The sequence below is a fragment of the Caloenas nicobarica genome, chromosome Z, assembly GCF_036013445.1.
Source record: "Caloenas nicobarica isolate bCalNic1 chromosome Z, bCalNic1.hap1, whole genome shotgun sequence".
NCBI lineage: Eukaryota > Metazoa > Chordata > Aves > Columbiformes > Columbidae > Caloenas > Caloenas nicobarica.
Genome location: NC_088284.1, coordinates 59,231,923 through 59,251,600, shown reverse-complemented (window position 1 = coordinate 59,251,600; position 19,678 = coordinate 59,231,923).

The window sequence follows — 19,678 nt, the reverse complement described above, 5'->3', positions numbered from 1 at the left end:
AAACTGCATACAGTATTTGCAAATTTCAATTACTAATTAAGCATACACATAACACATTTGGAGACATATTCTCCTATTATTCTTTCCTCTGCCCAGAAACACCTTTTGTTCCGTATGAATATGTATTTCAGTGAAGATACAGAATATTTAAAACTTATTAATAATCCCTGAAAACCAATTTAAATGTGAGCATTATTAAGCCATTCTTTAACACAAGAGTGCATTACATGTCTGGCATAAGAGACGAATCAGATGAGCTCTTAGCAGCTTCAATGCTGTCAAACTCTTTTGTGAGAGCAATGTTACTGAATTGACTCTACACAATTTTTGTAATAATACAATACAAGTGTAGATTTAATAGGCAATTTTATTAGCAGAAGAGAATCTTTTTGACTGTAACAAAAACAAATGTCTTCCTTTTGCCAATCACAGTACTTTTTTTCTTAAAACTGCATGAAGATCTGTGTTTTGTTACTCACCTCCCATTGAAAGAAGATTTAAGATACTCTACCTATTCAGAGTTATATCATTAGGAATTCAATAATGGTAGATGAAATAAAACCATTGTACAATAATGATGTTATCAAATCTAAAAGCTTTTCTTTAAGAAACCTCTTCAAAGTTTGTTAACTCAGTGAAGAAACTTGGAAAATAATCCTAATCACAGAAGGTTGGTTTTTTTTTTCCCCAAGACATTTCCTCCTTGAAATAATGGCAAAACCTAAAATTGCTAACCAGGGTAAAGATAGGTTGTTTCATGTTAAGGTTTTATATATGTAGATGGTTCTAAAAGTATCTCAATTGTAAAAGGAAGATATTGCATATATGAAATGGGGCAGACTTATGGCATTTGTGGTCCTTTTTTCTGAAACACTGGAGATAGACTGTAAGTGCCAGAAATGCAATTAAAGTTCTGCATGTTCATATGGAAGTACACAATATGCAAACAACTAGATAAAAGCATGTATGAACCTCTAGTTAGTCAGCAGATTACTAAGTACACTGTCAAGTATTAACTTTTAAAATCACATATTTAACGTAGAAGCTTTCTACCTTCATCCTGATCTAGTCTTCCTGAAAGCACTAAATCTGAATTCAAACACAAAGTCTGACAATAGAAATTACCTATTTGAGCCTTAAAATGAGAATTTCTGGTCTTTTCCAGAAATATTAAGTGGAAGTAAACACATTTTTTCCTAGACATATAGAGAAATGGGGAAAACTGGAAAACACACTAAGGCCTTGGAAAATGTTCTATGAGCTGGGGAACATCAGTGCACTAGTAGCTGTTGGAGCAAGTAGCCTTATGCAGATGAGTCATTTCTGTTTTAAAATCCTCTCTTCATTGCTGGCTACAAAAGTTGGTCAGAAAACAGTAACAGTGCCCAGAATTCTGTAAAGGTCTAGCTGTAAAGATATCTGTTCATGATGCAACCTGCAATCTGTTTGTAGCACAGGGCACAGAACTCCCCAAAACTCAATATTCCAGTTGGCTGAAGCTTTTTCTGTCTCAAAACCAGAATGGTTAAATAAAGACTTTAATCTCTGTGTATTTACTTTTTCAGATCTGGCATGTAAATTCAGTTGTGAAGAAATCTGGGACATTTGCATGCTTGATTCCTCTGGTAAAACACTTTTCACAGAGGGGGAAAAAATAAATAATGAAAGAAGTTACAGGAAAATATTTATTTTCAGATCTGTCTGTATGACATTTTTCAGGGGTTTCGGCTTCTCACACAAACGTATAAAACCAAGAAAAGAAAATCCAAGCCCACCATTGAGAGGATGGATTGATTCCAAGAAATGCAAATTTCTTAAATTGTGTAATCTGCATTACTTAATAGAGCAGGGAGCCAATTAAGAACAGTCCCCTATTCAGTTTAATTAGGCTAACTACAGGTAAGGGAGTCATATAGCTAAGGGAGGGGCAGTCAGCAGAGAGACTCTCTCATATATCTCTTTCATGTCTGTCTCCTCCACTGTGACAGAGCTAAAGATACCTAGTGCTTGACTTTCAACCTTCTAATTCTAGAAAGTAAACGAATCACACGCTTTATATTATCAAGACTTTGAAATCGTAAGCCCCGAGCATTCTGCCTGACGGTAAGGGGGAGAAAGGGGGAAGGAAGGTAAGCAGCTGGTATATGCATTCTTTCAAACCAACAATACTGTCATGTTATGTATAAATCTTAATATCAGCTTCTTTATATGATTACATGGTCAACAAGCTTATGTAGCTCTTTTGTAAATTGACTAGAAATGAAAAAATAATTATTTTGTGCTCTGACCTGCATTCTAATGCCAAATTAGAGAGTACAGGTCAAGTAACCAAAGCTGGGAAAGACACAGAGCTAAAACAAGTGATTTTTCCTTTTCAAAGTTGTCCATCAAAGTATGTGTTACATGCTTGTGTCATAGCTCCGATGATTGTTCTTCTTATTGGAGAACTCTTAATCTATGTTCTTCTGCTTTGCTGAGATGTTCATAGACACAGAAGCTCACACTGTGGGGAGGCAGGCAGATAGCAAGTTAAAAAAAAAAATAAAGGAGACCAAAAAAAGAAAAGAAACAGAACTAGCCACAAATATGCCTTAATAGAAACATGGAGAGAAAAAAAAAAAAAGAGAGAGAGGAAGGGAAGAGAATTGATACTATGCCCAAGTTAATAAATGATGGCACACTTTGTCAGTTAAACCAAATCAACAGTTACCTTTGAACAGTTAGATAAAGTCTGTCTCCCCATTTTATTACCATAATACTTTGAAGCCTCAGAATTTTTAATCTGCTTATGCTAAGAACACAGTTTAGAAGACTGAAAACAACGTTTACAGGTGGAGCAAAGATCTTTAATTTCTTTTTAATCTCAACGCAGGAATACTGAAGACATTTTGTATTTCATGCAATATTTTGTCTTTTCCTGTTCTGTCATTTCTACAGGTTTTACAGTCAGAACATTCAGTGATCTCCTAAAATGTTCTCTTGAACAGTGGAGGCCACATAAATTCTTGCGGGCTCAGGAGTTTTCTTCACAGTTAGAATTAACACTCACATAGGTAGCAAAGCTCAAAAGACTTGGCAAAGTACAAGGTGACAGAGTGTCTGGGAGAAGAGATCAGGTTGGACACATTGCAATTCTTTTGTTCTGCTACTATGACAGGCATTTCTTGTACTGATGTGCACGAGATACAATGCTCCCTAGCTAAAGCATCCCCTCCTTTTACTTCCTGTCAGCTACCCCTCTGAGCCTCAGGATTGCATACAGAGTAATTTTAAATTTAAAAGGGTCATCTTCTACTTCCATTTACAGAATGGGAAACGTGTAATTATGTGGAAAGTAAAATTGAAAGTCCAATGAGTGCACAAAATTCTTACTACTAACAGTGTTCACGTTCATATACTCCCTTCTCTTCTGCTTCTCTTCCTGAGTCAGAGATTCTTTAATGAGAGGTTATCAATAAAGTGTTCAGGTATTTAGCTAACATTAAGTTATGTGTTCCAGCTAGTCATTTCATACTATATAATGATTGCAGTCTAATAGTCAAGGTTAGGTAACTAAAATAATGCAATATAATCTGAGGCTACTGCCCCTACAAATTTCTGAGAAAATAAACTGTACAAACAAGAAATCATATACAAGAGTGGTCTATTTTACCTTTAAATACCAATGCTGATATCAATACCAAAGGCAGCTATATGCATAATTTTAGGTGTTTTTCCTTGCTAGCTGAAAACATCCATTCCTATATGCAATGTTAATAATAATGTCAGCAAAATATCTGATCAGATCTGGTATTCTTGGGCAATTAAAATTTGTGGAACCTGATTTACTGTAGAAGCTCCAAAAGAACATCTCCACTACCTACCCTGAGACAGAGTAGGACACATTTCATGGTGTGAAATTACAGCAACACCTCTGCTAATGTATTTTCCTTAGGCATTAAGAATCAGTATATGGCAGCATGCAGCACTTTCTGACTATGCAAAGCACAGCAGAAAGTTTAAGAAAAAATGGGGTGTTAGTTTGGTCCTATGAACAAAAAAATACATACCAGCTTAAAAAAAAGAAAATAAAAGAGTGCTTTGATGACTGATTCTGTTCCGAATCTCTCATTAAGTAGACCTGAGATTCAAAACAGGAATAAAGATTTCTAATCTCCAAGAAAGACATCCAGATGCACATCAACAGTGTTCAACATTCAGTACGCAGCTGGTAAACTGGATTGTATTCTTTTTGAAAAGCAGTATGACAAAGTTGTTTATTCAGCAAAACAAACTGCTCCCTGTGTCTGTTAACAGGGCTGGCTTTGTGCAGCAAAGACTTCTGCAGTGCTGACTCTTGTTTGGAACCATTTCACACTAATTAGACATAAGAGAAAAGGCTGTGTTCACAATCAGCGCAGCTCAAGACCTCTTTGAAACCGCTCTTTCTGAAAATTAACTCAGTTGTAACCCTCTATGAATAACAAAGTTGCACAAAAAGGAGAGGAAAAAATATATTGTTAATAATTGCCAGCTTTCTGTGCGAAATGTCACTGCAAATTTTATATAACTGTACCCAAATCATACGAAATCACAAACTGAAATGTTGTGCAGTTCCATCTTCTAAGGATACAAGCATAGTGATTTTTGAAGTGTTTACCAACACTGGGAATATGTGACAAGTAAGAGAGTTAGTATCATGAAAGAAATCAAATAATTGAAAGACGCACTCAAATGAGTGTAGATCTGTGTTTTACTTATATCTGATTATTATGGAATACTACATAATCAATAAAACAGGAGTGGGAATGCAAGAAACATTTTCATCTGGAGGACAAAATATAATAAAATGGAAAAAGTCCTTCGGTGTTAACAGTGCAAAAAGATATGTTGAAATATTAAAACCAAAACCTGACAATGTCATATGGGAACTGTTTTAAGGGAACAATTATGCACTAGAGAGGCTTACTTCTGTTTTCTATATGCATCTTGCACTTTAGGTGGCATTTGCTCATGGAAGTAATCCTCCTTAAATCCATGGGGCTACTTGTGGAAGTGCCAGATGTCATAAATCAGGGCTGCAGTGATAAGCACTAGAGTTTCTCATCTCTCTATATAGTGGCAAGGTGTTACACATGAGATACATATACTTGTAAAATTTTCTATTATCAATTATGACAAAAGAAAATTAGATGGTTTGGACATATATTTTTTCAGCATCCTATACTTTTCTGATTTTGTCATAAAACTTTGTTATTGAGTTAGATGCAGATAGCAGAAGTGTGTGCTTCAGGATACGTATGAGAAGTTATAAACTTACTTAGTATAAACTTATTTAGAAAAAAGTATAGTCAACTACCACTACAAAACATCTCGTAAATTATTTTCCATGAATCCAGAAGTCTTTTACATAATTCAATCTCATTTCTAAAATCTGAAAACAAAACAAAACATGCAAACAACAAGAAAAAAATAAAACAAACCCAAACAGAAGAAAATCAAACCAAAACAAAACCAAAAGCAAACAAAACAAAAAAAGACCCTACCAAACCAAAAAAACTAAGTGGGGAAAACAAATTTCTTCAGGTCACAGGAAAGAGTTTGTCTTGTGTTTTACTTGCTGTATACTAGACTTCAGTTCTAAAACCAAACCTGCATCTGAGATCTAGTAAGATTTATGTTTCTTGTACCTGCATAATAAAGGCATAATAAAGCACAAATAAGAGGAAAAATACAATCAGTTCAGGGTCTTGTTAAGCAAGATATTATTGTCTAAAGTTAACATGCAGGTCTCCCAAGTGTTTTCATCTCTCATGGTCAATCTTTTCCTTACTGCACCCTGTTCTTAAGGAAATAAAGATTTATACAACTGCTCTTGTGATGACAGTGGTGTTACATTGCATGAGACTTGTAATCTGAGTTTCAGGATTGCTTGTAGAATTAGTGGCGGACTAGTTCTATTTCTTCATGAAGTTTGCATCTCTCCATTGCTTTACGTGAAAACAAAACTGGACCTTTTGACAGCTAGTCAAAATGAACTGACTTTCCTTTCAAGGATCATAAGGAACTGGAATTATTTTTAGCTCCCACATCCTGTGATCGAAAAGACAGTTCTAACTAATTGAACTTGGTTGTAATGGATGGACTGAATTGAGGGGACAATATGTCACTGTTCTGGGTCATTGCGAGGAGCAATGAGAGGAGGTGGTCTGAGTCAGGTGACCACGAATTGACCAATTGGAGTATTCCATCCCATTCACGACTTCCTGGATATAAAAGGTGGAGACCAGAAGGACTCTCTCTCTCTTCTGCTGGGTCTTCTGCTGCTTTGCTTCGCTTCTGCTTCTTTTCTGCAGTCCCTGCAAGCTGAGGCCTTGTGGCTGTCCCTGCAAGCTGAGGCATCATGACAGACTGAATCTAGTTCCGGTTGGCTGCAGGATCCTGCTGGAGCAGCTGCTGGGAATTGCAAGACTGGCTCTATAATATTTGTTCTGCTTTATTTTTCTCTATGTTTATTTAGTAGCGTTAGTAAAACGTTTTCAAATTTTCCAACTCTCTTCTCTCTGTCCTTTTTTTTCTCTTCTCTCAAAATCGCCTGTCCTTAGTGAAAAGGGGGAGGAGAGGCGGGGGTAAAGGGGGAAGGGGGAACAAGGTTAAGGAAAATACATCTGCTGCGGTTTTTTATTGTCTCCCCACAATCAAACCACGACAGTCACTCCTCTAATGCTTGTAAAAAATGAATTCTAAACATCCCAAATTTACATGTGTAAAGTTGTCTGCATTAATTTGAGCAATAAAATAGTCTGCAGGTAGGAAGTGTTGTCTTGTTTCCACAAACACGAGTCTGTATTTAACTCTCAAATACTGAAGGGAAAGCCTTTTCTGCAAATTATTCCCATGTCTCTACTGAAAAGCATTAGAGATTATCACCTCATGTTCTTTCAACTCATTTTTCCACATAACATAACAAATTAATAATAGTAATTTTCAAGCATGACAGCCCAACCAAATTTCATGAGGGTCATGCAGTTTGATTTTTTTTAAACTCAGATGAACTGATAGCAACAAAACACAAGAAGTTTTTCGTAACTTCCTAGAAGTATATTTTTTTTTCCTTTTCTGTTGAAGTCCGGGATACAAATTACAGTTTATTGTTACTAAACATGGTTATTGTGGAATTCCTTCTCTGGATATTTTAATTGCATGTTACAATGTTTTCTATTTAATTTGGTTTTGCCTTTAGCCACAGAGAGGTTCATAACAAATCTTTCATCTTTCCTGTGAATTTTAATTCTGATCTGCTAGCAGAATTTATCTACTAAAATGTACTGCAGATCTTTATCTCCATTCTGTATATTTCTCTTCATTTTCAGATTGGATAATTTGTTGTTATTTTGTTTCTATTGTGCAATGCCAGTATGCCGGTACTTTTTTTTTTTTTTTTTAATCTGCCAACAGTGTTTATCTGTCCTGTCTGTGACCAATGGACTCCCTGGAAAGTTTTGCCATTTTCAGAAATGTTGACCGGAAAGCAACATCATCTAGAATGGTGTCATCAGCTGGTCAGCAATCTGTGGTCAGTTCTACTTCTGATATTTTTGAAAACACTGTCCTCTACTGGTTGTGATTTTGGAATTGAATACTCAAGAATCGAATTCTCCAATTACAGTTCTCCACAGGCAGGTCAATAGTGGATGAAAACATCCATGAAAATGAAAAACATTCATTATTTTTAACATAGATACATGAACTAACTAGCTCTGTGACTAATATATACAAACCGTTTTGGATGGCAATAACCATCAGTAAGAACCAAGAATAAACAAGTTAAACCATGACTATTGTTTCAGCCTCATTCACTTTTCCTTCTTTGAGTGTTCCCCTTTCATCTCATTTCTAATCTTTCTTTCTTCTCTAGAAACAGCAATCCACACATTCTTTGAAACTCCAGACTGGGTCTTCCAGTAATAAGATTTATGCCACATTTTAGTGCAAGAATGATCCTCTAAGGGACTTTAGCATGTTAATAACCAGACAGTAAAAAGATCAAGTTAGTTCTCGAAAATGATAGTGCAGAGACCCCAATTTTCAAACTGCTTTTCGACTGTTTCTACGATGCATTTTTCAATACAAGAGAAAGCATAGAGAAGCAAACGGTCAGAGTTTTAAGACTTTTAGTCAAAAATCTGTAGACATGGCCACTGCCTTTCATCAAGAAATGGCCCAGGTAAGAACAGAGTGCAGAACATTTCCGTAACCCCATGTCCCTATTCTGAGAAGGAGAACACAGTTTAGAGTCTCTATGGGATGACAGATTTGCTAATAAGAAATTGCTGTATTTCACGCATGCAGGTGCTTTTTGTTTGTTATTGTCACTTCTCTGCTGCTATTATCTTCCACTTACCACCTGGATTTGGACTTAAATTGGAGAATAAATCATCAGGAGATCTTCTAATTCTGGAGTCAGTCTTCAAATCTCTCCTAGGAAGCTTTTGTGCAAATACTAAATTAGGTGCTTGAGCATTTTCATGCCCTTGTTCATTCAATGGATGGTTTCACTGCAGTTTTCTAATGGCCCATCTAAACTGTAATTCTCCATTTTCATGGCATACACATGGATAGAATTGGAACCAGTTTTCATCATGTGGCTTACTTTTCCTATTGATGATATTAAAGTAACAAGGCAGTCCTATTAGAGAAAAAGCATGTATAAATACAGATCAGTTACATTTCTCCTGAATATCAAATGCTTTCCCTGATCTAATTATTTTCAACCTTTTACAGGACATCAGTTCATTATACCACCAAAAATCCAGTTTCTGGCATGAAAATTGTTTTAAGACCACTATTTCCCATTCTTTGTTAACTGAATACATTTTTCTCAGAATAAAAGTAGAAGAAAAAAGTACTGGCTGCATAGAAGTCCTTTGTTAGTGCTTTTGAACTCCGTAGTTCTGGACTACAAAGAGTCCAACGCGCTGTCTCTCACCACCACAGAACAGAAGCGCTGAGCTATGCCTTTTTTTTTTGGATCTTGATATACAGGATACATTACTGAGTGCCTATAAAAAGGTTTGTGAACCTTGATGGAAATCAGAGGTGAAAATGACAGTTCAAATTTCTGGTCTGGGTTTAAAAGATCCATGTTAATATATTTTTACTTATAACAGACACCGAGAAGGAAAAAAAAAAAAAAGAGTCAGCAAAGCAGTGTTCATATTTTTATTACACTCTTCCTCTGCTTCTGCCCTTTCTATGAGCTGTCAAACCCAGAGCATTCTCTGAAAACTAAAGTAATTGTAGGAAGGTTACCAATATGTATTATTTCTTATTAGTTATCTCCTTGGGATATCGCTAAGACACAAAGCCTATATGATTCTTTTCAGCAACAAACAATGAGTCAGGATCCATGCTGGTGTGAAGCATGTGTCATCCCCAGATTTCAAGGAAATGGCCTGTAACAGATTTTTTTTTAACACTTCCTGTTTTATTTAGAAAGATTTATAGAACAGTCAATCAGAAGGAAAGAAATAATATGCTGTTAATCAATTAATATTTTATTAGATTTTAGCAACTGACATTGAGATTTTACGGTTCAATAAAAAATTACAGAACTTTGAGAAAGGAAACTCTTTGTTCCGTTATTTCCTGTGAAACACTGGTGTCCCTTAAATTCAGTTCCCATCACGAAACACCACCTGGTTCTAATTTCTGCCACTCATTCAAACCATTTTTATAGAATACGTGATTTCTGACAAAAAATAAAAATAGTTGTTTTGCAAAACTCCCTTTTCCATTCCTTTGAGGGACAAGGGTCTTCTTCCCCTTTTTCCTGGTTCTTTCTCAAAAGATATTCACACTGAAATAATTTCTAGATCATCTCTAGCTTCTTATTCTTCACTTCCATGTACTGACAAAGTTTGTGGTGGATTTGTAATCCACTGAACTCTGAAAGGGGAAAACAATCAAGAGCGTTCGAAGTGTCAGTGCTGGAAACTATACCTGATGTACAAAATAGTCATGGTAACCAGCGGTAAATGCTTCCCAATCATTCCCAATGGACTTCCTGCCTACTGAGACTCCAAATCTCTTTCAGAAATAATAGTAGAAAGACAGTCACTGTCTGTCACCATAATCATGCCCTTTCTTTAGAAGCACATGGGTGCTCTGTATGATCTACATTTTGAGACAGGCACAAGTTGTGATGTCAACTTTCTCAAACTTTGGAGGAGTTTTGGTGCATGATTTGGGCTTAGCGTGTAAAAGAGATAGCTCACAGACTTCCAGGTCAAGAACATTAAAGGTATTTAGTACCTATCTTTTGCTGGCTTTAGTGGAGCTTATCTAAAAGTGTACCACTTATTATTATTTTTACAATATATATATGAGACCCACTGTTGATACCGCATAACATACGAGGATCACTATGATAGATGAGGATGACTGTAACCAGTCAGTTAATGTATCAGACATTGTATAAACACAGAACTGAACCCAAGGAGTTTATAACTGTGCCTGTAGAAAACCAACAGTGATGAGTCTTTAGCGCAGAGATGTTTGAAAATTAATGACAGACAAATAAAGCCTTAGCTATTCAGACAGCTTAATGTTAATAAGCTTGGGTTAGAGTTTACAGTCCACTAACTCCCCCATACTAAGACTACCTTTATGCGAGGTGTTTTTAAGGTAGAATAAGTTGCCTCACGCTGTTTCCTCACAGGGAGTTAATGCAGAGTAACCAGTGTACTGTAAATTTGCACCCCAGTTTACCACAGAATAACTTCCCTGAGTAGATAACTCTTAATAAAATGTGTATAGGGAAATCAATGGCTAAAGCTCAGTAACTAGTATTGAAAGCTATTCAGGATCTTGAAGTTTCTCATTCCCTTTTTTTCACCCATCTTTATTCACAGTTTTTTCTGTGGGATGAGTTCTGATTGCAGATTTGCCATATGATTATTCCTCTCAAGATCCTAATGGCTACACACACACACACAAAAAGATATCTCCAAGTAAGAAAAAAATAATGCAGCTTTGTAATTGATACTGGAAGTGCTTGTCCCGTGCTCATAAACTGTTGTTTCATGAAATCCAGAGGTAGAAAGACTTTCATCTTACTAAACTGATAAACACACTAAAAAGGAAAACATTATGAATAACTACACACAATCAGTTAAAATTTGTTTGTAAACAAGTCACAAAATGAAACATGCTTCCACAAGGTCGTCATAGCAGGAAGCAAGGAGACACTAACAAAAATCATATTCTTGGTGTGGATAATTCACAAGAAGGCACAAAATAAGGTTAAGTTTGGCAGGGACAGGGCCTGAAATCTACCTGTAGAAAAATAATGTATGCAACGATCTGAATTATTGTTACATTGAAATTACATTTTTTAAATGGTCACTGCATCTTTAAAGCCACAGTTGAACAACAATTGCTCTATTTTGTACCACTTCAGGGAAACATAAGCAAACTCCCTAGAAGAGAGGCCATTAAAATGCAAATGAAAATTCCCAATCACCTGAACACTGGCATTTCTTTTTTTTTTTTTTTTTTTGCTCCGAGACCAAGATGTAAGCAAGATCAAAAGAGTGTTTGAAATGCTAGATTTCAAGAGAGGAAGCTCGAAACATCACTACAGGTCTGGGAAAAGTTGGTACTTCAGAGTTTTAATTTTCTATAGTAAAAAAGAACCAGGTATGGCAATTAATTCATCTGTGGATGCAGGATATCTCAATGGACAGCAAACATTCATATTAAAATAAAAATAATAATTAAAAAAAGACTGAAAACTCCATTGCTAAATGAGAATAGAAATCAATATCCTTCTTTATATGACAAATTTAAACTGTGAGGAGAATAGCAAGTGCCAGGGCCAAGGGAATAGACTTGTTTACACAAATATGTTTTTGTACCATAACAACACCAAAGAGGTTTTTAATACTGGGCAAACAGAACATGTCTTTAGGGATCACTTGGGCCAGGAAAGCCGTGGGATGAGGGAAGATGGACTGTTTTCTCCTCCCATCCTGAGCTGTTGAGCTACCAGCAAAGCAGCTGGAGAGGTTATAGAAGGTGTTTTCTTTGGGACTGCAAGATGTATTTGAGGCCTGTGCTGAAGCATGGACATTGCATGAGATGCAGGAGTGAGTGTCTAGCTTCTGATGTAGTGTTTCAGAGAAAGCACTTTGGTTTGGAATGGCATAGCAGGTGCAACAAACTAAGCTCATTAGGCCCCTGACTATAGCAGAGTCCTACTGAGGTTTGTGCTTGTGCAAAAATTCATATTGACATTCAGAGGAAACAGTGTATCAGCTGAAGATTTTTGTTTTGGTTTGGTTAATAAGATTTTGGTACCACTGATGTCATATAATGTTAAATTTGCTGGTATATGACAGCAAGACAGGAAGAAAAGCTAAATAGTAATTTTGGACAAGAACATTGCAATTGTAACAACCTGTGACGAAACTGCTCCACCTGCTGAGAAAAGAAAGAAAACAAACAAGGGATAGTTATAAAATAATATGTCTTTAGCGCTAGAGCAGCAAATTTAAGAATAATTAAATTTATTAAAATATTCATCCATATGTATAACAAATACCAGCAGAAAAAAATTCTGGAGGAATATTAAACAATTAGATATGAGAACAGGTATGAATTCCTTGCAAAGACTGAAGAAACAACTAGGTAGGACAGATGGGTATGTTTATGAGACATTGTTCATAATTTTATAGTCCGTAGTAAACTAGCTGTATTGTCTCTTTTTAGTGTGAATATGGCCATCTTCCATATGGACAGCATCCCGTTCAAAAAAACTTTTCCAAAATGGTAAGATTTGGCTTCCAGTTCTACATCAGAGTAGAATGACAACTTCAAAGCCAGGTTTCGAGGAAGAGATATTTGTGCATATAGTTCTTGCAGGGTACATATGTACATACATATATATATATACACACACATATACAAATCTGTGTATTTTTGAGGACTTGGACTAATGAAACTGAATAAAATGTTTGTGTTCATCAAAAGAACACCAAAGAAATTTCTCAGGAGAAGAAAAAAAGATCTTCTGTCCTGAAACATTCATGAGAAAGGGAAGAGACAGTGAGTGTGAGAAACCCGTTGCTTGTCTTTACAGGATAATCACCTCCAAATGAATGACAGCTAATATATATTCTCAACTGAGGTGACTTTTATAGTGCTCTGGACCTTTTTGATTTTTTCATACCTCACTAATAATTTACTTGGCCCAGGGGTCCATTAAAGTCAGTGAAATTACCCCAGACTTGAAATTCTAAATCCGGTTCCACCTCTCCTTTACACAGCTTATAATGACTTGAGTTGATGACAGTCCTTCTGATGAGTAAATGCTATTGTTAACCTACTTACTGTTATTAAATGTTCTCTTCATTACTCTAGCATGCATGATTTTAAAAATCAGTTCAACAGATACACCATGTTTATTGAACCCACAGCACTAAGTGTTAAGAATTAATAGGGATTTTATGATGAATAATTATTCAACTTAACACTATTTTCCCTGTGGGATTCTTCTTGTGAGTTATCCCATAAATAATAAAACAGGGACTGTAAACATTAATGTTGAAAGGAACTTCATTATCAGGGCTCTCAGAGAAACATTTTCCTGTCAACTCTAACACAATGTCATAAAGTTTTCCACCTATTAAAGAAAATCCCTACCTTATACTTCTTCAACTCTTTTAAGTGTTACACTACCAGAATTAGTTGTGCTGCAAATTTTGAATCTAAGTACCCACCACCATGCTTAAGAACTCATATGTGAATCTCCAGTCTCATAGTCATACTTCATTCTTGACCTAGAAATGACGAAGACATTTACAGATGTGCTGTCTTGAACCATGCAGTATGGAGACAGCTGAAACACCTTGCCCCAGTCATTTTCATCAGGATGCCAAGGAAATGCCTGCACAATATTATAATTGCAGTAAATGAGTGTGCAATACTTTTCAAAATAAGCTAGCTACAGGAATGTGCTGTTACAACCACCATACACTTTAAAGTAATGATCATTAATAAATGTGTATTCTGTATCCCCTCAGACAGTACATCAAATAAACAAGAGGTCACCAGCTGATAACCTAAAACTCTTGATTAATATTTGATAGCTCTAGCTTAATTCAAAGTAGACCCTATTCAACTGTTACCTTTTGTTTCAAGAAGAAACTTTAGAGAAAACAAGAGCAGTTTCAAAACAGCGTTTCCATGCAGTTATTCTCTAGAAAATTCAGAGAGTATTTGAAGCTTTAAGATAAATAAACATCTGCATTTCATTATATCTTTTGCTATTATGTGCCTTTGAGGCAAAAAGAAAGAACCCTGATATTCTATTTTATATGTTGTTATCAGGAGAAAGAGTTTGAATTATTCTGTTTGCCTTTAGAAGACAACTTGTTATTTGTTCTTGCTTTTTAAAAAAATATGACTGGCATTTTGAAAGAAGGAGGTATTGGAGAGCTGTCTAAAAACTGCAATACTGATCTCTTGTGTAACATTTACATTTATAAACAATACACAGCTGAATTCTAATCTCATTCAAGAGAAAGGCAAATCCCCAATTAACTTTGGTTGGAATCCAAGGTGGTCCTGTTATACATCTTTAAATCCTAAAAAACCTATAGTTTAATTCTGTGGTTTCACTGTATTTTGATGTTTACATGATCTAAGCATCTGAAGATATCCCTCTTTCATAAAACAGGTTAGATGCTGCCAAACTATCTCAGAAACGTATTATTCAAATGTATTCACCAGACTGAAAAAATAAAGCACTTATAGGAAAAGAAATGGTATAATATGAAATAACTTGTACTAACCAGCTCCAGCAAAGGCTTCAATGTCCAAATGTACTGACTACAGAAACAATACAGTTTACTCTGAGGCAATGTCATGTTCATGCATACATTTCTGTTATTTCCTAGAAACCTTTACAATTGTTTATGAAGATACATTTGCTGCAGATAAATATGTCATTTAACACTGAACATTTAAGCCTGTGCAGGAATTTGCTTGAAAAATTATCCAACAATTACAATATTGCTTTGGAATATGTTTATTTCAAATTCCTCACAGAGAGTAACACTAAATGTATCCCAACTTTTCCATTGCAACAGATAAAAATCACTACAGATACCAGCATCAACATTCATTCCTCCAACAGAGCCACGAAACCCTGTCATATGTTCCATACAAATCCCATAATGTTAAGATTAGTTAAAATATTTAAAATATTTAATGTATTTAAATACTTTTCAAATCCTCCCACATATACAGGTATGCTTTTATGTGTATAGATATAAAAGTGGGGTAGGTCTATCTGCTTCAAAATACTTTATTGGAAGGATGGAGATAAGGATAAAAATCTTAGAAGTTCTCCCTAAAATTCTGAATATGGAAGCATTTCCAAGCAGCTAAACTGAATTGTCTTCTACCATAAAAAAAACTCTTCATGTCTAGGAAGATCAAAACTGCAGAAGAGGACAGGCATTTTTATATAGTCAGAAGGAAGTCAAATTGAGTTTGTAGCCACATTCTTTAACCTGTCTTTTACCCAAATTTTGTTGCTTGACTTTGTAATTTAAACAGTAGTATTTAAAATCTGGTGTTTTGATGTAACAACTGTGAATGTTTATGAATTTCATTATGAAGTGATTTGGAGCGAAAGCACAGATAAAGAATAACAGAAAAAAAGTATCCCTTCCTCAAGTACAGGGCTGCAACATTGCCTCCAGGAGGCATTTTAGAGTACCTTGTATGGTTATGAAGGACGTATGGCTGGCTAAAAGATATTCATTAAGTGTGTCCATACTCATCCAAACTAGCTCAAGCGGGCAGTGCTGAAATCCACACAGCACATAATCAAAACATGTTCTGTGTGAACGTTTCTACTTGGACACTCCCTCATTGCTATTCTCATTGTGAGAGTCCTTAAATTGTTAATTCCACAAGCACTAGATTTTATTTTACTAATGTCTCCTGCTGTTTCATGAAGCTCAAGCCCCAGAGTGCCTCTGACTGACTTTCAGACAGATTTGCATGCAATACATTTACCATTTAAGCAGTTGCTACAGAAACCTGCTCCTCTGAACAGGATTTTAAATCTTGGTCTAAGCTTGAAATCACATTCATCACATGCAGATCCTTCCTAACACACCACTATTGTTTAAGTCTAGTCTCTCAGCTAGGAAGCACTACTTCCAATACATCTCTAAGTTACCTCCTGTACATCTTGAACGTCTTCACAATTTGCAGTTTTAATTTCTCTCACTGCTTCATCTATTTCTTACCCTAGCCTCAAGCTTCTGATGACTAATTTTTCACTTCCCTTGCTCTTTCTGGTGACTGTTATTTATGGCAAAACCAAATACGCTTTTCAAACTTTCTTGATAAGGCTTTTGTTAAAAAAAAAAAAAAAGGTGAAACCAAACCAAACCAAACCAAACAAAAACCAAACCTGATCCTGTAGGAAAAAATACAAAAAAACCCCCAGCAAAACACTCCGCTCCAAAAAACCCCACAAACAAACAAAAAAGGCAAAGCATATTTCCAAATTTTCCTCTTTGGTGGTGTGATTTCAGTAGATCTGTCTTCCATTGTTTCCTCTCTCATTTAGTCATGCTTCCCCAGGTACACTATTCCTTTCTCCAGGTCACACTCTATTCTCTTTGTCCTTTGGCCTCTTCCACATCCCCAACTTCCCTTCCTTAACAGTCCAATCACTCCGTAACAGTAACTCTCATAAAATATAATCTAAATATGTGCTAAACATCTAAAATAAGTATTCTTATAATATATATTCTAAATATGCTCTAAACAACCAAAACAAGTACAACAAATTTCAGACTAGCTGTTGCACCATCTCCAGACCTCTTTTAGAGTCTCATGACTACTATTGTGTTTAAACCTTGTGTTAGACCATTTGCTATGTTAAACCATCCACTTCACCCACATATTTAACATTTTCTTGAACCATATTTGTATAATTCTTTTACAGCTTAGATATATTAGTTATTCCTTTAAAACATATTACTACATAGCAGTTGCTCCAGTAATGCCATTCTAAGTTCTATTGGAAGCAGAAGAACTAATGAGACAGTCAATCATGCAAGCCTGCAAAAATGTGCAATCAAACAACTAAGTATGGATATGGTTTTGTGAAGGAAAGGACACCAGAAAAATTTTAAACATCAGTTCAAGGTAGCTTTTTTTGTCCTTGATGCCCCTTTCTGCTACTGCAATACCAGTAACTCACATATTTCATAATACTTCACAGTGCCTCTTCTGAAGAGTCAGTTTCAAGCTCTTAATTGATTGTCTTGAGAAGACAAAACACTGAGGACCACAACCATAACCTGTAGCATAACAGAGTCTCCTGTGTGAAAATATTAACTATTTAATACTATATAGCAAAGTATAGCTACACAGTAGTTCCTTGTAAAGATGACCGTTAAGAGAAGAGTGACGGATTCTGAAAGATGGAATTTTTGTCAAGGACATAGAAACTGTATTGCTCTACTGAGCACAGATTTTCATCTCAGGTGTCTTATTGAAAAGTGGAAGGGAGAGGACTTTCTAAAGAACAAGCAAGACTCTCAGATTAATAACTCTAAGAAGCACATTAAGACTAAAATATATCAAATAAGCAAGGAACCTTTTTTTCTTCGTAAATAAAAAGCCCATCGATTTCACAGACTTTAGGACAAAAGTGAATATAAGCATTTATCCCTGTAGCCTCAAATCATGTGCACAGATTTTTTAAAATTCTTTTCATAAAGCAAATATAATGTTGTGGATATTCTTATCATCTGATATAGTGGGAATATCAATTGAAAGCTCAGTGTGGGAATCTGAAATGCAGTAGGACACATGGAGCACCAGTTATAATATTTTTATTTCTTCTGCTGTTAGTCTAGAAACAGTAAAACTCCTGCTGGCTATCTTATCAGAGATGTGGACAAACTAAAGAAAACACCAAGATCACCTCTGGTAAAAACAGGATGAACATCCTGTGCTTTAATGCAAATGCTCAGCATTTCTAGCTCAGTACAAAATGACTCATGAATTCCAGTAGAGCATTTGGTCCTTGGAGGATAACTTTTCCTTTCCACCTATATAATTCACAACATACGTTTTGTATTCTATACAACTATGTTTCACAAATCATGGTTAATAGTTCTTCAGTGTGAAGTCTAATGCAAAAGATGTAAAGGTGCCCTATACTGAAAATATTGACTGTGATAGGAAGTTATTTATTCATCAGTTTAGGTTAGGAAACTCAGAGAAATTAAACATACACTTACCGTTGGGTGTAAGGTTGCTTAAATTAAATTTTTTAACTGATAAGATTTACAAAATAACTGAAGGGGACTAGTCACAGAATCCAAAGGAATGATGCTTAACCTACACTTGTAAAACCAAAGCAGAAGACTCAAAATGCTATTGATAAGATAGAGTTCACAGAGTAGACTAGCAACTAATCTGGAATTTCCATCTCCTAATCTCAAATTGTTTATGAGTAACAAGATCAGAAAAATCAATCAAAACTCATTTATTTCATTAATTACTTTTGTTATCATTCACTTGTGTGTTTATTTGTATCTCAAGAAACTCAATCTGTCTGGATGTATAATTTTCAGGTACTACTAATATCTTACAAAGCTTTGGTAAACTGAAGATTTCTCTTTAGTAACAGCAGCAGCCAGGCTAAATGCGATGGAAGTATGATGCTTTTATCCCTTACTCAAATAGACTGACTGGAGTTTAAGGTGTGCTAATAATATCCGATTGAAAATGGTAGCAAAGTTGTAATAAGAAAGAAAAGTTAATTTTATTATGTTAAGCAGACATAGGTCAATGCAAAAAAATTAATCCTGCCTGGCCTTCATCAGAATTCTGTAGTATGTGCCAGTTCATGCTATCTTGACTTGTGAAGGTTTTCATCACCTTTGCCAAAAGCAACCCTCTAGCCATTTATTTTGGCTGACATGACAATTTTAACCATGTACAGAGGGAAGATTCAAGGTGGTAAATGTAAATAATATATTAATCCTATTCAATATGTTGTTACTCGTGGGAGTAAGTGAACTGGCTTCCCTACTTCTACTTGCTTCAGTAATTACAAGTAAAGAGTTCACAGCCTGATCCATTGTTTATCATTCTGTTAATACAAAGGACAATACAAAGGGCAATCCAATAAATCTTATTCTTGTAATTTTATATTCCACATAGTGATGGACCTAACATGTATGTTTGCCATAATCCTGATAGTATAGTTTATTATTATTACCAATGAACTTTTTCTTTGCTCTTTCTCTTTCTGACATGTATCCTGAGCACAACAGAGATAAAAAAAATGTTCTGAAATTAGCCCCAGCTATCACAAGAGGCAAAACAAAAACTACAAATTGAAATGGTCATCTACTGCAAATGCCAAATTCCTTAATATGTTTCATTCCACCCTTGCAAAAATAAAAGTTCATTTGAAATAATGGTGAATACATACATCCTGTATTCTGCTTTATTAGGTAAAATACAGTTTTAAAACATGTAGAAAAACTACATTCAGAACATCCAAAAGAGTCCTATTCTTTTACATTTTGACTTTCTACAGAAAGCAGTGAATATTTTTTTCTGCCTTGACTTTAGAAATCACAGAGTTTCT